Source organism: Helicoverpa armigera, chromosome 28 (genome assembly GCF_030705265.1).
Source record: "Helicoverpa armigera isolate CAAS_96S chromosome 28, ASM3070526v1, whole genome shotgun sequence".
NCBI lineage: Eukaryota > Metazoa > Arthropoda > Insecta > Lepidoptera > Noctuidae > Helicoverpa > Helicoverpa armigera.
In genome coordinates, this window is record NC_087147.1 from 4,786,146 (window position 1) to 4,799,860 (window position 13,715).

Here is a 13,715-nt window from a genome sequence, read left to right on the forward strand (position 1 = left end):
TGTACATATAAGTATGTGAAAAACAAAACACGTTCTGAAACAAAATACTTATGCCTACCACACCTAACTAGGTGTGATTTCTAGTGATCCATTTTTTATTTCTTGTCGAAAACTTTTTCACAGACCTGACATTATGACTTCGGGCCTCTGCCTACCCAAAATCGATACTTTGAACTCGATCCTACCCGTTACAAAAGTCCGGGATCCTAAACAAAAGACTCCTCTATTTGTACCTGTAACCAGCCATCCAAAACATGGACCATTCACGGAATACCTTTTAAACAATTTTGTTAGTCCAGCCCGGTGATGCGTGACGTACTATCAGGACCATGGAGAATAAAACAAGGTCGGAATTACTATGAAAAAAATACTTACTACAGAACGCGAGCTCAACAGCTCAAAAGAGGGATAATAATTAAGTTATTATAGGCCTAGCCGTATTTGGGTCCAATAGATATTTATTAGATGTCATTGTCAGAGTTACTCAAAATGGAGAAATAAACCATCCACGCGAAGACCGACATCCGCGCGGACGGAGTCGCGGGCGGAAGCTAGTGAACAATAAAATGAGTAAAGGAGGTGCCATAACGGAAAATGTCGTAAGAAAGTAGCGCGCCAAAATGCGGGTGTGTGGTGGACGAGGAACGTTACTGTCTTCGTCCTTACACACCTTCTTTGGATATGATAATTTTTGTAACACCAAAAATCGTTGACAGATGTCCCAAAGAACCCGAAAGCCTCGTTTATTCACTCGTAACTGATCGTTTTGGTCATGCTCATCATCATCATCTCCCGAGCCTTTTCCCTACTCTGTTGGGGTCAACTTCCAGTCTTGCCGGATGCGGCTGAATATCAGTGGTTTTACGACTGCCTATCTGACCTCCTTAACCTACCTTACTTGTTACCTGGGCTATTTGGTCATGCCCACCGTACTTATTTGAACTAGAAGAAGGCGCCTGACCTACCAGCATTATGGCATCTCCACTCATCTTTCCTCACTCCGTGATGCTGTCCGATGATGCGTGATGCACTATCGGAACCAACCCTTTGAGTCTTTGTAGTTTCGGCGCGCTTTTTTAAAAATAGAATTGATTACACGTCATAGATAAACTATATAAATTGTTTTTTTTTTTTGAGTTTGATGAAAAAGGTTGTATGTTTTTTTTTTTGTTTACAGTTTCAATTGGATTTATTTATTCAATGAGGCATAGAAGTTTGTACAGGATTAAAAAATATATATTTACATGATAAGTATGGTTGTGAGATTTAATCATATGGATTCAATTCTTTTTCTAGACACGCGAGATTTCTCATAAAAACTTGCTTGTATTCACTACCCACCTATTCAGGACGAATGCATACATTCAAGAACACTCCTTTTGTACCTCACTTCATGCTACAACGTAAGGTAAAATAAATAGTGCTCTATTGAAAGAGCACACAGTATGAATGTAGCAAGAAGCTAAGACTGGATTAGAACAAATTACTGCGTAAAATGACACTGAAAATGGTACAGAGATTCAGTTGGAAATTTCAAGTTTCTTCCTTTGAAATAATGTTTATTTTTTGTTATAGGTGACTTCAAAAAACTTTAAACAATCTATGTAATGTATGACAAAAAATGTAAAACCGATTTCAAGTAGGTATATACTTGCCTAAAACCTTCTCTTAAGTCTCGTAACTTGGTGAAAACCGCATCAAAATAGGATTAGACCAACCCCATCGATTTCCGTAAAGAATGATTGTGCTCTGAAATACACCATCTTTGTAAAAAGCTACTATTTATTGTAGCTAGTATTCACCAAGAGCGACTACTACACAATATGTGCACGGTCTTACTTTCAACTTATACAAGATACTTTATATTTAAAATCCACCTCAAACTTTAACAGCACAACTTTTAAAAGCAAGCATACATTCAAGTTCTACTAAAATATTCCTATACAAACTATAAAACTGTGTTCACAGATAACATTTACGGCGTGAAACTGTGTGCCAGAAACTTACGTATAACGGATCGCAACACTCCACTATCTGGCTTCAAGTTGAAATTCCCTCGCGTGAAATGGAACGTCGCAGCCATAGACTATAGAGTGCTGTTTCAATGGCGGCAAGTTTTCGTTTTGTGCACTTCGGTTCTAAAAGTTGTGATGGTTAAGTGTTTTTATAATGATCTATGTAGCTTCAAAACATATTTTACTTATTTTAAAGTATATAGTGGTTTGGTTTCTATTATTTATTTTAAAACATATTAAATACTAACTATTTGTGGAAAAGAATATTGGTTATTCACCCAAACCATAAATTTTATGCTCAATAAGCCTGGACTTGATGAACTTGTTTTAAGAAAATTGACGCTTACATTATCGGTTAACTTGGCCTTACTAATTAATATCTACTCTATACATCTCCTAAATCTACGAACTAAATAAAACCCAACAGCTCCAATAATCACAAGTTACCGAATAAACGAAATAAGAGAATGAATTTCAAGAGTTATTAGACACTTTGTTTTCCAGCCCATTAGACATCGAAGTTTTTACAATAGGTACGCCGTAGCCACGGAGAACCAAATGACTACGGAGGTGCCATAACGGAAAATCTCTTAAAGAAGTAACGCTCCAAATTGCGGGTGTTCGGGGGACGAGGAATGTTTCTGTCTTCGCCCTTAGATATTGGCTTTGTCTGGACACGACCATGTTTAATATCAAAAATCGTTCATAAATGTCCTAAAGAATCCGAACGCCTCGTTCACTCGTAACTGAACGTTTTGGTCATGCCCACCGTACCTATTTGACCTACAAGAAGGTGCCTGACCTAGCTACATTATGGCATCTCCACTATTTTTCCATCCTCCGTGGGTACGGCGTAGCTAATGGGAATTCAGTAAAATTTTATTCCCATTGGGAACGATAGCTGGGAAAAGTTATAGGATGAAGATTTTTATTCGGATTGTAAGCTTTTTTGCTCGCTAATGAACCTTAATGTTTGGAACCGTAAGTTAAGGTGAGAAAAGTTTATTCGAAATGAATAATCTACATTTATTATCGTTATCTAGTTGTTATTGAAAATCGTGTGAATTAATTAGGTACATAAATAATTTGTTCGTTATTTGTGTAAATAGTTTTAGGTTGTTTAAATAAGTAAATAAATTAAATAAATGCTTTCTTAAGAACTAGGAATCACAGTAGTAAGTAGGTATATTGTCAGCTATACGTAATTCAATCGAGATGGAAAGGTTATGATTATTTGATTGGTCGTTTCTACACTCAGAAAGACGAACCTTCAACAGTAAAATGTATTACGTAAGTACTATTTTATTTTCCACACGTGTCCATGTTATAATATGAAAAATAAAATCCTCATGTTTTGTCAAATTGTTTTATCGTATCTTGATTTTCTGATGACTATTATGTCATAGGAACTTTTTCAGTTACTGAAAAAATGTCGCATCAGGAACTTATCTGACAGATAAACCTTAACTTTTGTTTTCACACGTCTCGGATAGCAAAATCTGGCAGAAATTATAAGCATCTTTATCTGGTAGATAACTTACTGTCTCTTTCCCGTTAAACAGTGAATTTTTTTCTAAATCAATTTTATTTTAAAGCCATTTCTGTTGCTTTTTTGTTTGTTTAATCTTTGGTTGTGAAATTGTAGAGTTGAGGATTTGCAAACACCAGTTAGGGAAATTCAGTTCGTAATAGCAATTTCTGTTCCCAATTATCGTTTCACCTGTTTCGCGTTCTCATTTCATGGTGCGCGTGTTCTGATTGGTCCATTTTCAGACCCCAAAATTATTTTGTAAGTTAAATGGTAAGGTAACAAAAATCCTCAATTTTGATGTTTAAATGTAAGAAGGGTACATACTCGCCAAAAAGTGTAATGAATATCGTTATAAACCATGCTTAAGTGGTTTTCTAGTTTTAAATTTTGTGATATTTTAATGAAAACAAAAGTGAACATGAAAATGCAAAAGCATCTCTGTTTGTTGCATGAAATTTCGTACAGAGATAGTCTAGAGTCTGAGAAAGCACATAGCATACACAAGCACCCTTCACAAAAAGAGTTCACGCGGGTGAAACCGCAAAAGCAGCCAGTAAAGTATATAAAAACCTATTTAAAAAATAACATAGATACCATTATAACCCAATAACAAGAAAAACAAAACGCCATCTTCAATCATGTCCAATACACTAACGTTGTATATTTTATCACTTCTCAAACTTCATCACTTAGCGAGATTCGGTTCCCATCGAGTCATACTCGGATAATTCAATCTACTGGAGACGCCATGCCTTTCAGTCTGCTAAAGTACGAAAGTGACATTCATAATCGCGTGTGTATAGTTATCGCCACGGATATTGAGCCCTGACCTTCACCAGCGAAGAAGATATTTATTGGTTTATTGCCTTTTGTGTACAGTGCGCAATCCCACTCCTCCGCCGAAAGCTCAATATCCGTGCCGATAACTGTATCAAGTTTATGCTAATGTTTGTCAAATAAATTTATGCATTAGTGAGTTAAGTATTAGTTGTAAGTCTTTAAGGTCACTATGGTATCTGTGGGCCAATGTAGCCTGAAAAAAAAGTATTTTGTTTTCGAAGCCCTAAGCGCGTAAAAACGCTTTAACTCAGGTGGATTTTTGTCGCACATAGCAATTTTTTTTAGTAGTTGTAAATAGTGTGCTGTCACTCCGAGCACCCCCGTAAGTCTCGAGCTAACGCTCAAAAAAACAAAAGGGTAAATCCGCTAGTGTGAAACACGTGTGCTCTGTACCTAAACGTGCAAACTTTTTACATACAAAGTGCTTATAACCCCTCCAGTTAGTTTAACGATCTTAGTACCAAACTAACTTATGTACAAATCGCTGGTGCTCATCTAAAATTCTGAACAGTTTAACAAAATGCTCTGAGTTCTATCATCGCGACAAGTTGGTGATGCAGCTGTTTTTTTTTTATAGCCGACATTAAGGAGGTGTGTTGCTTGAGGAAGAATAAGTAAGTACTTAAAAATATTGTAAAAATCTTGGTTTTGGGGGTGATAAGGAAGTACGGTGTCTGTTGTTTTTGTGTAAGTGGTGAAAGGTTTTTAAATTTTGAAATGAGATTTTTTTGAGAAGTTTTCTATACTAATATTATAAAGAGGAAAACTTTGTTTGTTTGTTTGGTTGTAATGGATAAACTCAAAAACTACTGAACCGATTTTAGATTTACGACGATTAGACAGCTATATTATCTGCGAGTAACATCTAGGCTATATTTTATCCCACGGGACGCGGGTGAAACCGCGGGAAAACGGCTAGTGTATTATATAACGGCAAAATCGGACTAAAAATAAAAATTAAAAATGGCTTTTTTCAATTTACTACAATTTTCAAATGCCTTTTAGCATTTTATAGCAAGCAAAATTAATGATGATTTTTATCCGCATCTCATTAATTTTAACCCGAATTAGGATACACACGAAATCAAAACCCAATACATAACATTTCAGCCATAATTACAAAACCCGAAACAAACACATTAAACATGTATTTTTACTCAAAATGAACTGCAGTTATCTGCCTACCCAATAATAAATTCTATCTAGGGATTACAATTGGCATTATATTGCATTGCCACACTCGGACTGTGCACATTGAAATGACAGATTAATTAGGCTAGCAACACCAAAGATTTATTTCACCGGTAAACAAAAGGTAATCCCGTGGAAATCACGCAACCATTATAAAGCTCAGTCGGAAAATGTTCTGATTAACTGCTGATTCTATAAGCTATCTATCTATCGTTTTGCTATTAAAGATCGGAGATAACTTATATGAAGCTAATGTCAAATCTATCTCTATTTATAGATAGATAAGTTATAGAGAACTGCCGTTACACAATTCGAACATGGCGTTTTTTTAGCAATATTTACGTTCTCAATTTAAAATCTGTTCATTTCTAAATGAAAAAATGCTTGACGTTCATTGCGTTCTAAATTCAAAAATCTGATTTCAACAGTCAGCCAGTCTCTGGTATTTGAATTAAATTCTATTTTTGTTACCTAACTTCAACGAAGTTATATAAAACTAGCCGTTTTCCCGCGGTTTCACCCGCGTTCGGTAGGAACTACTGCCCGTACCGGGATAAAATATAGCCTATGTTACTCGGGAAAAGTGTAGCTTTCCAACAGTGAAACAATTTTCCCATAAAATTAAAAATAAAAGAAAAAATTTGTTCCGGAGCCATTAGATACAAACAAAAAAAATGTTTCCTGTTTATTATATTACAAAAGATAAAAAAGTTGATATTTATTATTCATTACTGTAATAAACCAAGGATAAATTAATTATTTACGCCTCAAACACCAAGTTTTACAGACTCAACATAATAGATATTTTGTAGGTACCTTAAGTACGAAGATATGAAAAATGTAAGTAGATACTTAAGTAGTACTTTTCGAAGAGAGAAAACGAATAAATTATTCATAAAGTTTACGCACAAATTTATTTCTGAATTTACATCGTCTCACATTTTTTATGGTTTTTTAATGTTCCATGAAATTCAAAAGGAAGTAAACTTTATGTTACTGCCAGATTTTTTGGTTGACTGAATCTGATGGTAGGCGTTGAAAGCAATAAAGTGGTCCTAGGTTCCATTCTAAGTTTAGACAAAGCAAATTATTTAGTTTAAAATGTAACAGATTTTACAGTATAGTATATGTACCTACTTATATAAGTCTGACACCAGTCTAACCAAGGGGTATTGGGTTGCCCGGGTAACTGGGTTGATAGGGCAGTCGCTCATAGTTGGGAAAAAGGCTGGGAGGATAATGATGATAACAGATTTTACGATAGATGTTTAATTGCTTAATCTCTGAAGGCATAGATATACACTTTATTACATATAGTGTGAAAAGTAAAATCCCTTATCATCTTTAACATTTTAACATAATATACCATTACAATCCTTTTCACAAGTACATACGTTGCAGAAACTTTTACATAATATAAGTACCTATAAAACAAAGTCCTTCGCCGCGATTATCCATCTTTTTACGATAAACTCAAGTACCCCGATTGATACACAAAATTTGTACTCATATAAAGAAGGTTTAGATACATGAATATACTCCAGGCGCAACCGGGGCAATCCCCTAGTTAATCAATAATTGCAACATCTATGCTATGACATCTTTTACCGCTACTCTTAGGAAATTGCCCGTCATTTTTATATGGCAAACAAGAAGACAATGTGTGTATCTTTTCGTATCTTTTATCTTTATTTCTGCCAAAGATAACACACACTGTCCGGGTGTTATATGAAAGATTCACATCACGTCTAGCCGTTACCTTTTATGTTAGGATTGCGTTGGGACATCAATATCTTGAGTTGCTGACGGAGACAGAACGGTCAAGACCGAATCTGACATGAAACATTCCGTAGGTACTGTTCTACTAGATAATAGAGGAGAAACACAAAAAGACAGTATTTCAAGAAAAATATCGAACGTTTTGAAATTACTAAAAAAACACACTGAAACTTTCAAAATACCTTTTTTGGTATGTTGGAAATCATGAAGTTTCACGATGTGAGTATCATGGAATGTCAGTCATCATCTGCCGAGCCTTTTACCAACTAGTTGGGGCGGCTTCCAGTCTAACCGCATGCAGATGAGTACCAGTGCCAGTATATGACCTCCTCAACCCAGCTACCTCAGCAACCCCATGACAAGACAAAAAGGCCACAGACTAACGGCTACTCAAGATACTCGGAAATAGCAATGGAACCCTTGTCTACCCTTCGGTTACGGAACCCAAAAAAAACACAATATCTATTTTGGAAGTCCTTCAAAGTTTCTGTCCGTGTAATTCAATAAATATTTTAGCGGACCCTAAAACCTGGATCGTATCCTCTTGTGTCAGAATAGGTAAATTACATTTTTGGAATGCCTCATATACCCTTAGGCAAACTTATCATAGCTGGGACCTTTACATACTTTACTATTTATAGTAGAGAAAGTACTAGTCAGCATATTACAGTATTTGGGGAAATATAGGTACCCAGTTTTTAGTATCTGAAAACTTCTTATATAAAAAATCTTCTTGTTGTATTTCTTCTTCAATGTTTTATTATGTTATCAAATATAAACCTGTGTTTTGAGTTACAACCCTTATGGGAAGTATTTTCTTTCTTCTACTATTAGATATAGATAGCAAAAATACTTTTAGGTATAATGAAAAACATTCAGGTATCAAAAGTGATCTTTTTAACACTCCAGAGTACTATTGACTTTTAGTAGCCCCAAAAGTGCTCTGATTGCTGAAATAAAAATCCTACTAAAATAAGATAGGTTGATAAAAATTCAAGGCACTTGACGTTAATAGAAACTGAAGCCTATACATTTTCTTAGGCCTGAAAAATAGCTGGAATCAGCTAAGAATATAAAGTAGTTTAATTTGTTGTGTTAGAAAAATATCTTAATTTGGGCTCATAGTTTTTTTGGGTCAAGGATTAATTTCTTCAACCTGGAAAGTTAGGGACTGATGTCACTTAAATTACTAGAATGTAATAAGTTATTACTAGGTACTACTTCTATTTTCTAATGTAGCAATTAGATTTACAATACCCCAAACTAAGATGATTAGTAACCTTATAGGCAATTACATGTTTGAGCCGTTTGGGGTTGAAACTCTAGGGCCGTGGGGTCCGAGCGCCCACCTTCTTGCCAGGGATATTTCCCAGCGCCTGGTTGACACTTCCCGGGACCCAAAGGCTGGCTTTTATTTCGCACAGAGGTTGAGCATTGCCATCCAACGTGGCAATGCTGCCAGTCTTTTGGGTACATTACCCAGTGACAGCGATGAGGAGCAATTTTTTGATGCCCTGTATTAGTTTTAAGCTGTGTATATATATATAAGTTTATTTTATTTTCAATTAATGTAAATATTTTGTGTATAAATAAATGGTAGCTGTCTAAAAGATGATTAAATAATCGACCTCAATGTTTTCAGTCTAAATTCAAATCCAGACTGTCCAACTGATAGTGTCTTTGATTTGCTGAGATCCGGTTAACTCAATAACCCTTGTTAGGACTAGTGGTTAGTCTGGACTGGTAGTAGATAGACTTTCTAGCTCCCGACTACCTGTAACGACGAAAAAAACTAGTAAAAACAGTTTACAGTACCCCTAACCATCCTCCGAGCCTTTTCCCAATCATGTTGGGGTCGGCTTCCAGTCTAACCGGATTCAGCTGAGTACCAGTGCTTTACAAGAAGCGACTGCCTATCTGACCTCCTCAACCCAGTTACCCGGGCAACCCGATACCCCTTGGTTAGACTGGTGTCAGACTTACTGGCTTCTGACTACCCGTAACGACTGCCAAGGATGTTCAATGACAGCCGGGACCTACAGTTTAACGTGCCATCCGAAACACAGCCAATGGTGTCTAAGATATACTTAGAAAGTACATACAAACTTAGAAAAGTTGCATTGGTACTTGCCTGACCTGGGATCGAACCCGCGCCCTCGTACTTGAGGTTGGTCCTTTACCCACTAGGCCATCACGACCTTTTTTTTAACAGTACCCCTAACGACAGTGGTATACCTCTAGTGTATAAAGATTGTTACTTATATCGGGTGTGTCGTTCACAATCACATTAAATCTAATCACATATACTTTATGATATTCTATGGCGAATTGTAAAAAAAATAAGCTAATCCATTCAGTGGTTTAGCCACAGGAGTCATTTTTCATTTTTCTAATTTACAACATCATGTGTAAAGCAGAGATAAAGTTAGGAGTATCGAATGTTTTGATCAGTTGACAGCTGTCAGTTTTCAAGGGAGAGTTTCAATTGTTTGGAATGACTGACTTTTATATGATGTTCTAATTTTCGCACATTTTCATTCTATTTACTTTGTTTGAAAAATGCATTTATTTATTTTTACGTATTTTTCTTTTTCTTTTGCGCTAATCGACATATAATAACCAGTATATTAACGCATTTCATTTAATGTGATTGTGAACGACACACCCGGTATACAAGAGAGACCCGTTATATCGACAGACAACATACAAATGTTAGAGGTATCTTTTATGAAACGGTTTCAATGGAAACCTTTTGTTTGAAAGAACACAAAATAAAGCAAGAGTTTGCAGCGCGTTATTATAAAAGGTGTAGTTGAATTTTTTTTTGTTGAATATGACAAAAATGCAACTATGTTGATATATTTACTTTTTTTACCGACCTCTCATTTCTGATATGTTTTAGGGTCACTTAGTGTCCTGTGAAAGACGCTATGAGTTGGATGAATTTTATTTGTTAGATAAATTCGGACAGAAGTATTGACCACAAATAAAATTGGGATATAAGCAGAATGTTCCAAATCATGCAATACAAACATACTTATTAAACGGTTTTATTTAGCTCACCCTGTTTGTTTTATTCTTTCTTGGGTCAAATTTAGTAATTCAAATTTAAGTATCTTCCTGTTGTCAGATTGATCTGAAATTTGGTACACACCTTCAATTCCGATGACAATACAATATAGTAATATCAATAACATTGTAAATCCAATATGGCCGCCGGCACAAAATGGCGGATAACGCAGATTTTATCAATGCCATCAATATGGGTATCAAATGAAAGGGCTCAACAAGCAGAATACAATATACTATAAAAAATTGAAATCCAAGATGGCGGCCGCTACAAAATGGCGGATAACGTAGGTTTTATCAATCCCATTAATATGGGTATCAAATGAAAGTTCTCAACCAGTAGAATACAATGTACTATATAAAATTAAAATCCAAGATGGCGGCCTCTACAAAATGGCGGATAACTTAGGTTTTATAAATCCCATCAACATGGGTATCAAATGAAAGGTCTCAACAAGTAGAATACAATTTACTATGCAAAATTGAAATCTAAGATGGCGGATAACGTAGGTTTTATCAATCCCATCAATATGGGTATCAAATGAAAGGGCTCAACAAGCAGAATACAATGTACTATAAAAAATTGAAATCCAAGATGGCGGCCGCTACAAAATGGCGGATAACGTAGGTTTTATCAATCCCATCAATATGGATATCAAATGAAAGTTCTCAACCAGTAGAATACAATGTACTATATAAAATTAAAATCCAAGATGGCGGCCTCTACAAAATGGCGGATAACTTAGGTTCATTTGATACCCATGTTGATGGGTCTCAACAAGTAGAATACAATTTACTATGCAAAATTGAAATCTAAGATGGCCGCCGCTACCAAATAGCTGATAACAATTTTTTATCAATCCCACCAATATGGGTATCAAATGAAAGGGCTTCACAAGTAGAAAACTGTCAGTAACTCCAGCGGGGCCCAACAGGGCCAAACCTGCCTGGGCTGCGAGATTGTTCGAAAGAGTTACCGCGGCCCTGGTACATAAAAGGCCTACGACGGAACAAAACGGTTCTTAGTCAAGAGTCTGGCACTCCCTCACCGCTGCTGACCCACAGCAGGAGAGGTTATGTGATGATTTTTGGGGTCGTTAAAAAAAAAGTATCTGGAAGGGCTATGTATTGAGGAATTAGATTGTAATAAATTGTCAGGTAAGAGACCGTGTAATAATGATGCACTAAATGAATTAGATAGAATGAGGAATATTCGGTAGGCATTTTCATTAAATACTAAAAACTAGAAAATAAAAAATCGGTAAAAAAACTTTTAAGTTAAACGGTTTTATCTTATGTGCACTGAAAACTAGAAAATAAAAAAATAAATACTTACCTGTCAACCTACGTAGGTGGTCCCGGTCATATTAGACTAAAATAAAAACGTGGGGCCCCTGTGAAATCCTATCTATGGCAAAGCATATCTTTATACTTTGGTAGATCATGAGCTACGGCTGATTATTGATTGTCAAAATCTCCAGTTACGATTATAGTAAGTCGATGTAATCCACACCTATTATACCTCTAGAAGAGAGTACTACAGCAATAGTTAATGGGCCCCACGTTTTTATTTTAGTCTAATATGACCGGGACCACCTACGTAGGTTGACAGGTAAGTATTTATTTTTTTATTTTCTAGTTTTCAGTGCACATAAGATAAAACCGTTTAACTTAAAAGTTTTTTTACCGATTTTTTATTTTTAAAAACATACCGGATATTTGTACAATGCAGTGTATATATAGGTATTTTTTAATACCTAGATATTCAACATGCAAAAGATAATCATTTCTTTCTAAACACACACACAACTGTTAAGTCTTTGACTAATCCCCAAACCTTTCACAAACCATATAAAAAAGCGTAATAGAAATATATTTTTATTTCCCATTGGGTACGCTCATAATGGGAAATTTCAGCGTAGTCTATGGGAAATATGGGAACAGTTATTAGTTCTTAACAAAAGAAGCTCAGCTTTTTATTAGCGTCTAGAGGGAAATATCGCTTCAATAGAACCTTATATTGTAGTTATATTCGCGTTATAAAAAGTGAAAAAAATGAGTAAATTAGGTACCTTGTGATAATAGTGCTGGCTTCTAGAAATGTCAAAGGTTCTCTATTCAGAGAAAAAATAGGCTATTTTGTCAGGGATTGCGCTATTTTTGGAACCAATCAGCTCTTTTTTTCTGAATATACCCAAGAAAGACAAGCTTAAAGAAACGTTTTTTCAGCCTTGTAAAGTATCGAGTAAATAATAGGTCCCTTAAAAAAATAGTTTTTTTATTATTTTTATTTACTAACGTTTACCTAAAACATAACCATTAAAACTGTTCCTATCTCTAACAACAAACCCGTTAAAGGTTATGCTTTCAAAAATATTTTAATATGCTTCTAATTACACCTTCCACCGTTCAAAATGCAGTCAAAACAATGTTCCTTACTTTTGAAACTGGTACCATGTTAGCAAGTTCCACGAACTGACAGCTTCAAAAAGTCCCACTACAGTTTTAATTATAATTATTAAATTGTCTTCTGTTTTGTTGCAGGAACTGGCGTGAAAACTGTTAACAATTAACTGGTGAGTATCTTTTTTTTACTTTCTTAGCCTTTGAAAGAAACATTGTGTATTTCTTACAACATAAAAAACAACTTAAAAACAAACCAGGATATAAAAAGAAATCAAAACGAGATTGCACTAAACAATTCAGCAAACACTTAAATTTTTATAGCATTCCTAACACGAATCATTTACCATTCCCAATCCGAATGGGAATTTATAAAAAAACGTAAAAAAACAAATTCCCATCGCGCCCAAAACGAACATCTAAAACCGCAAACTGGAAAAAATCCACAGTAACTGTACTGTGTAAGACCAGTTAACATAATTTATGTGGTTTCCCAAAAGAATTCCAAATAAAATATTTACTATTCGTCTGTCGGGAAGATCGTAAAATGGGAATCGGAATTAGAAAAAAAACTGGCCAAGTGCGAGTCGGACTCACGCACGAAGGGTTCCGTACCATTATTTATAAAACCGCACCTTCCTGTTGTCGATATCGAGCAAAAATGAGCAAAATAATCACATTTGTGGTATGGGAGCCCCCCAAAATATTTATTTAATTCTTGTTTTCAGTATTTGTTGATATAGCGACAACAGAAATACCTCATCGGTGACAATTTCAACTCTAACTATCACGGTTCATAAGATACAGCCTGGTGTCAGACGGACGGACGGACGGACAGAGGAGCGAAAACAATAGGGTCCCGTTTTACCCATTGGGTACGGAACCCT

General features: G+C 35.5%; 1 protein-coding gene across 1 annotated transcript in view; it reads left to right on the forward strand.

The window, feature by feature from the left end:
* LOC110371493 (sex peptide receptor) overlaps positions 1-13,715 on the forward strand; it is a 285,637-nt gene that overhangs the window by 205,603 nt on the left and 66,319 nt on the right. The window contains exon 5 of the mRNA XM_064042429.1: positions 12,970-13,001. The gene's annotated coding sequence lies outside the window, so the exon portion shown is untranslated. The remainder of the gene's footprint in view (positions 1-12,969; positions 13,002-13,715) is intronic.